At 37.5% G+C, this 7,013-nt stretch overlaps 1 pseudogene; it reads right to left on the minus strand.

The window, feature by feature from the left end:
- Positions 1-276: 276 nt before the first annotated feature.
- LOC103703406 lies at positions 277-2,979 on the minus strand (annotated as a pseudogene).
- Positions 2,980-7,013: the final 4,034 nt, after the last annotated feature.

The raw sequence follows: 7,013 nt of genomic DNA on the forward strand, positions 1-7,013 counted from the left end.
TTTTCCTGGCCACATTCTATGCTTGCCTTTCATTCATCGGAATTAATGCATTGGTCGTCCCTACTTTGACACTTGAATGGTCCCAGCATTATAATGACTCTGCGTTACCCTTTCATGTTCCTTGCTCCAAATATCCTCATACACAACAATTGCCTTGATCTAGATATGTTACTTCCGGAGACTCAACAGTGCTTTAAGATGGCAAACATGGCCTGCACTATGACTTGCATTATTAAAGGGAAAAGATCATCTCATGTAAAACACAGAGAACAGAACTTGGTTGCCAATAGTTGCATTTATTAATGCAACCTTTATTCTTTCTTCGAGAAAATTAATGGGAGAACTTGAACAGCATGTAATGTTTGTAAACCTCCCCAGCATTCACAATCTGGGATGGAAAGTTGGGATGGTTCACAGCATCTGCAAACCCTTGTGTCTCAAGGCACAGAGCTGCATGCTGACCATAAACAAAGCCACCCTTTCCCTTGACATCCTTCAAAAAGTTGCTAGTGTAAAATTGTACCCCTGGCTGGTTCGACCACAGCTCGAACGCCCTCCCCGAGCCACCATCCTTCACGACCGCCACCTTCCTCATCCCATGACCGTCCATCGGTGAATCGAGAACATAGTTAATGTTATATCCCCCTGTTATCTCGTTGATGCGGCTCCCAACAATCATGGGCTTAAGGAAATCATATGGGGTCCCAGAAACCGATACAATCTCGCCAGTTGGGATGAAGTGGCTATCACTTGGTGTGACATGAGATGCAAAGATCTGGACTGTGTTCGATAGGATTGTGCCACTGTTATGGCCACCCAGGTTCCAATAGGTGTGCTGCAACAGGTTCACAGGGGTGGCCTTGTTCACAGACTTTGCATCCATGGTCACACTCAATTCATAGGCCCCCGAAATCTTATAGGTCACAGAGACATCTAGATCACCAGGAAAACCTGTTGTAGTTGACAAAAAGAGTTGCAATTAACCTACAGAAAAGGTGAGAGTACCTGTAGTTTGATATAACAAATGATTTATGCCTTAATTACTTTAAAGATGATATAACAACAAGCAGATACCTTGTTCCCCATCAAAACTATGATAGTATAATGTTATGTAGGGAAATTCACCATCTACCTTCTCTTTTACAGTCCAAATGACATGACTGAAACCTCTGTGCCCACCTGAAATGAAAATACAAAGGAAATTACTCCAGCAGATGTTGTAAGCTATGCAACGAACATGCAGGGAAGGAAAGGGATTACCATGAAGTGAGATTGTTTCCGTTCATTAGCATATAATCTATATGCCTTCCCATCTAGAACGAATCGTGCTCCGGATATTCTGTTACCGACACGCCCAACCAATGCTCCAAAATAAGCACTATTGTTCTGATAGCAAAATCAGTAGTCGCTTCTTTAGAAAGGGAATTGATGGTTATCATGTTTAACAGCACTGACAGATATCAAAGGAGATGGTAAGATCAAATTAGAAGGAAAAATCTAAATGATTGATCGTACCTAATGGTCCATACATCAGTTTCAAGACCAATAAGGTTTCAAGAATAAAAAGCACCAAATATTGAGTTCTATGGCAAGCACCCATCATCATCACCAACATCAACTCATATCCATAGACAAAAATCAACAAGCCAAAGCACATTGGCTTGGCTGGTTCAGTTAAATTCCTTTGCTGTTCATTCTTATATGGTTATAATCAAGCATGTGATAAGTAAAATATCAGAAGCCATGGGAACAGTCTGGTCATAAATCAATTTAAAAAAAAATTGTCTCCACTTAAAGCAAGAACAGTGAGGCACTCCGTAGCCGGAGAGCCACATTCACATGGCATTACTTTTAAAAATGGTCTAACTTGATTTCAGCAATGAACTTGGAGAGTATATACTATTCAAATATACTACAACATGGAATAAAAATATAGCAATCCAATATGAGAAACTAAAAATACAAGCTAACTCTTCAACATTTGTTATGAGCAATGTCAATTCCTTGGCGTAGCTACCATGGATGCTATGAGCAATTAATCTGCCCACCAACTTCATACATCTGCGTTCTCCCTATGTTACACTAAAATAGGTATTCCTAAATTATAAATTCAATATATTTTTTTCATGAAAACTTAACTTAGTTTTTGTTCCCTAAGGGTCATAAATAAGAGAAGTGCAGCAGAGTGAAGAAAACCGGGAACCAGAATAATCTTAAAGCTATATCACTTAAAATTCCTCTAAGTGGTAGATTTTAAACCGGGAAAAGAAAGCTGAGGAAAAGAAAAGGAATTGAAAAAAAAAAAGTTACACGAAAAAAGGACATGACCCTGATTTCTACCTTAATCAATAACAGAGCCAGCAGCAAGGCTACACGCATTGTGGAAAAAGAAACTTTAAAGATTAAAAAAAAAAATATATTCAAAGGCAAAGTTCTATTAATCTTACGATATATGGGCCAAGCCCATCAAAACCAAGAACAACATCAGCCAGATTCCCTGCATAAGTAAGGGCGAAAATCAGAAATTTGCAATGAAAATCAGGAAAAAAGAAGACTTTTGCAGAGATAGATCCAGGACAAAGAAAAAGAAAACGGAAAGTTCAACCTTTTAGAGGCTTTCTAATGGAAACCAACAAGAATCCAGACCTTTTGAGTCAGGAAGAACAACAGAGACAATGGTGGCACCCCAGTTGGTGACCTTCACAGAGAAATCCCCCTTCTTGAGCTCATAAACCCCACCATTTTCCTTGGGCTGGCAGTGGAAACACTCATCAAAGCCAGGGCCAGCAGAGAGAGGCAGAGAACCAATGGAGGTCTGGCCCATGGGCTCCCAAAAGAAGAGAATGCCGACAGGCAAGTGTGGACCTTGGTCACATAAACAGTAATGGAGAGAGAGAGGAGAGAGAGAGAGAGCCAGGCAAGGATATGCAAAGCTATAAGCGGTTTGTCACATTTTTCTTCTAAGAGGATTTGTCTCATTTGGACGGAAGTTTGTCAAGAAGACGCGGAGTTGCTGGACTTTCCTGCAATCCAATTATATGCCCGTGGCAAATCTTACGGTATCCGACGGTGTCACTGGACTGAATTGGTCCTCCCATTCTTGTCCTTAGGAAAAAAAAAGATTTGCAAATAAATAATGTCTCATAGATAGTTGAGATTGCATGAAATTTGAATGAAATGCTACCAAGTACACAAAGAAAAGGAGAGGAGTCATTTAGCATTATGTTTAGTTCCTTAATTCTTGTAATTTAACTGATTCTTCAAATATCATATGGGTATGAACCTATCTAATCAGATCAATAATGAAGATGGTAGCATTGACCAAGTAGGTCCATGCAACAAAATTTTTCCTGCCCTGCTGGACACCAAAATTAGTGATTATGTACACTCTTGTTATTTATATCCCTGCCGGCTCCCCTTGGGTGGCGGCGGAAGCACTCACCAATGTCAAGGCCAACAGAGCTAGTCAGGCTGAGGACCGATGGAGATCTGGCCATGGCTGGAAATGGCTTTGAGTCCAGACTCTTTTCAATAAAGATGAAGGCCTTAAAAAGAAGTACGAGGGCGGAGGGAGTGTATAGAGAGGGGAAAGGTGGCAAAAGAAGTCTAAAAACTGACCTGGAAGGGGAAAGAAACGGATAGACAGAGTGGCCACTGGCCGGGGAAGAAATACGTAAACTTTAGTTATTTGCTTTTTCAGGAAAAATTTAGGTATACAAATAACTAAAATTTCCTTAAAAACAACTAAAATTTTCATATACCTCATTTTAGTTATTTGTTTGAACACTTGTTACGGTTTCATGCCTTGGGGTTTTCTCTTCTTTTTTTTTCTTTTTTTTCTTCTCCTTTTCTGGTTTACGCTGAGACGTTAAACACTGAGTTATGAATCCTCACGCACAGGTTGACCATGATTTAAAAAAAAAACAAAAGAATTTAAATTTAGGCAAGTTTGGGAATGGACCATGCATGTGAGAGTAAAGATGGATAGCTATACTTTATTTGATTATTGAATAAGGATTTATGTTTTGTTTGATTGAAAAGAAATTCTTGAAGATGCCTTTGCCGGTAAAAGTTAGATTTTTTTTTTTTAATTTCATACCCCATATGTGTTTCTTTTTTTTTTTTGCCCTTCTTTTTTGGTGTGGGGGATGGTGCAGCCTGTATAGGGGTTTTGTAGCTAAAAACTGAGGATCTAAAATTTGAATTAGGACCCAAGTCAACATCTCGAGATCTTCTTCACTTTTAGAATTTGTGGTGTTATTTCAATATATGGATACGAGCAACCACACTAATGAGGTGCATATAAGAATACATTGATTATCTATCACAAATCATTATTAAGATATAAACACTCAATTATTAAATAATTAAATTATTAAATGTTTTGTATTACTATCAATTATAAAATATATATTATCTATAAATACCATCCCACATATATCTAGTAGTGTTGAGGATAAATTGGAAGGTTTTATAATTAAATTATAGGCATCTACCAGTATTCATGCTCAAACATGCAAAATATAGCTCTTGTGTAATTATTTTTTTAATGAGATGATAGAAATTTTTTATTTGGAAAGGAGTTATACAAAATGAAAGGAGATAAAAATTTGATTTCTTTCTCTCATATAGATAAAAATAATTGATTTGTTAGAAGAAAGATACCAATTGACATCAACTATGCTTCTCAGAAAGTTTTAATTAAACATGTTCTAATTAAGTTAGCAAGGCTAAATGTTTAATATGTATGGGTATTTTATCAAGAAAAGTTGGTAGACAAAATCCTATTAAAGAATATTTCAAAATTTAACACTGCCACTTTAATATAATATATAATATGGCTCATCCCAAGATCCAAACACAAGTGGAACGCAAGTCAACAAGACTTGGGGACCAATAATTTGCATGCCTCATTTAAGAGTTTAGAAGTTCGAGTTCAAACTTTATGGTGGCTCACTAAGAAAAAGAGGAGAACATATGAGTGATGTAAGCCCTACTGGTTCAACTGGAGCTCAAAGAGTCAAGCAGGAAAATTGCAGTACCAGCTTAGCTAACGTACTGTAGAGACAACTTGTGCTCGTCTTCCTTCGAATCAAAACCTAGATCAAGCCGAGCACAACCAGGATCCTCTACAGTGCGCAGGCCACACTGCATAGTGCTATATGGCCTTCGATGGCTACCATCAAAAGATAAAAGACCATTTAAACATGCATTTTATATGATATAGTAGTATGTGCTCACAGACCGTCTTATACGATGGCCATCCATCTTTAATAATGGCCTTCAAGAGCTGTATAGCATTCTATGGTATGGCTCGTTCACTCGGCTTATATCATGCGTGGCTGGATGCAGCAATCGGCCTACTAAAACTCTTGGATACAAGGCGCCACCATCTCCAACGCTTCCTCAGCAAGAGGTCTTGAAGCAGCTAGCCTCATAATGAGTATTTCAAAAATACACCGACCAAAGATGGGTCACTTTATATCTCGAAGAAAGGAACTCGAAGTATCGGATCTTGAAGAGAGGGTCTCGAAAACCACAGAGGTAAGTAGAGACAAGAGACGTCATAGAACTGGGAGGTTTTAAGAGGGAAGATCTCGAAATACCAAGGTCTCAGAGAGACGCAGCAATGACGGAGACTAGAAACACGAGATAGGAAAGTGAAGTAGCGCTTAACGGTACTAAGAGCCGACAAGGTAGGGAGAAAGTTAGGGAGAAGGGAAAATGAGGCAGTGAATTGGAGGTCCTCACTGTGGACTTCTCAAGCAATTGGATTGGGTTGGATACAGATCGAATCAAAAATTTATCAACCCAAATTCGATCTATTTATTAAACAGGTCAAAATTTTAAATCTGAATCTAACATATTTATTAAACAGCTAACCCGACCTGATCCATAAAACCTATTTATTAAATAGGTTATATGGATTAGACAGAGTTTTAACAGGTTAAATAGATTTAAACAAGTTAAACGAGTCGGGTTGAGTAAGTCAAAAACAGATTAAGTAGGTTTCAAACTGGTTAGACAAGTTTTAAACAGATTAAATGGGCCGGGTCATAACCCGACCCAATTATTAAATAGGTCAAAACAAGTTAAACTGGTCGAAGCTTAAATATGAGTATTAAGGTCTGTTGCCATATAAAGATCCTTTTTCTAGAAAAATTTAAAGGATCTTAATGCTCATAATGTGTAATTGTCTAACTCGTCATATATGGCAATTATCACACTAGATATATCATAAATGTTAGGATAATTTTAGAAATCGCATAACCACTTGTATCAGCCCATATTATTTTCTTTTGTTAGTCTAATCCTATATCGCTCGGTATTATTTTAACTTTAGCTTAGTCCTTTATCGGCCGGTATTGTTTTTCTTTTGTAGCATGATCTTGTTAGAGTGATTTTAGGATTCGTATAACAACTTGTATCAGCGAGTATTATTTTTCTTTATGAGCATGATCTTATATCAGCCTATATTTTTTTATATGGAGTCTGTACATGAGTGTATAAAACCTCTGAGATGTATGGAACATGATGGAATAAAGATATAAAATTCTTTTTTTTTGTTTTTACAGCTTCGCGTGGAGCCTCATCATGGACATATAAACCCAAATGCCATGGTCATGTAAACCCAAATGCCATGGTTATTGTTCTGAGTGGCAATTAATGATTCGTAAGAATTTCTAGTTGAGTATCCAATAATATAGCCTATACAAAAACCATATAAGCGAAGGTGGCAATTTACTAAGCTGGTAACGTGCAACAACTCAAGACCTCAGCTAAAAGGCCGGTCAAGAAGGTATTATTTAAATATCTTAGCCCTATATAAATACCAAAGATTTACCTAGTACATATTCAATGTGGGACTAAACATATATTCCATAGGTCCTCACACATCCTCTCTATTGAAGCTTTAGCATTCTCGCCGAGTTAGGGGTCCAAATCTATTCAAATTCAACTATAAGTTCCACAAATCCAATCAAAAATAACCATAGTAAAAACCAAATATGCTC

Source organism: Phoenix dactylifera, chromosome 6, assembly GCF_009389715.1.
Source record: "Phoenix dactylifera cultivar Barhee BC4 chromosome 6, palm_55x_up_171113_PBpolish2nd_filt_p, whole genome shotgun sequence".
Lineage (NCBI taxonomy): Eukaryota > Viridiplantae > Streptophyta > Magnoliopsida > Arecales > Arecaceae > Phoenix > Phoenix dactylifera.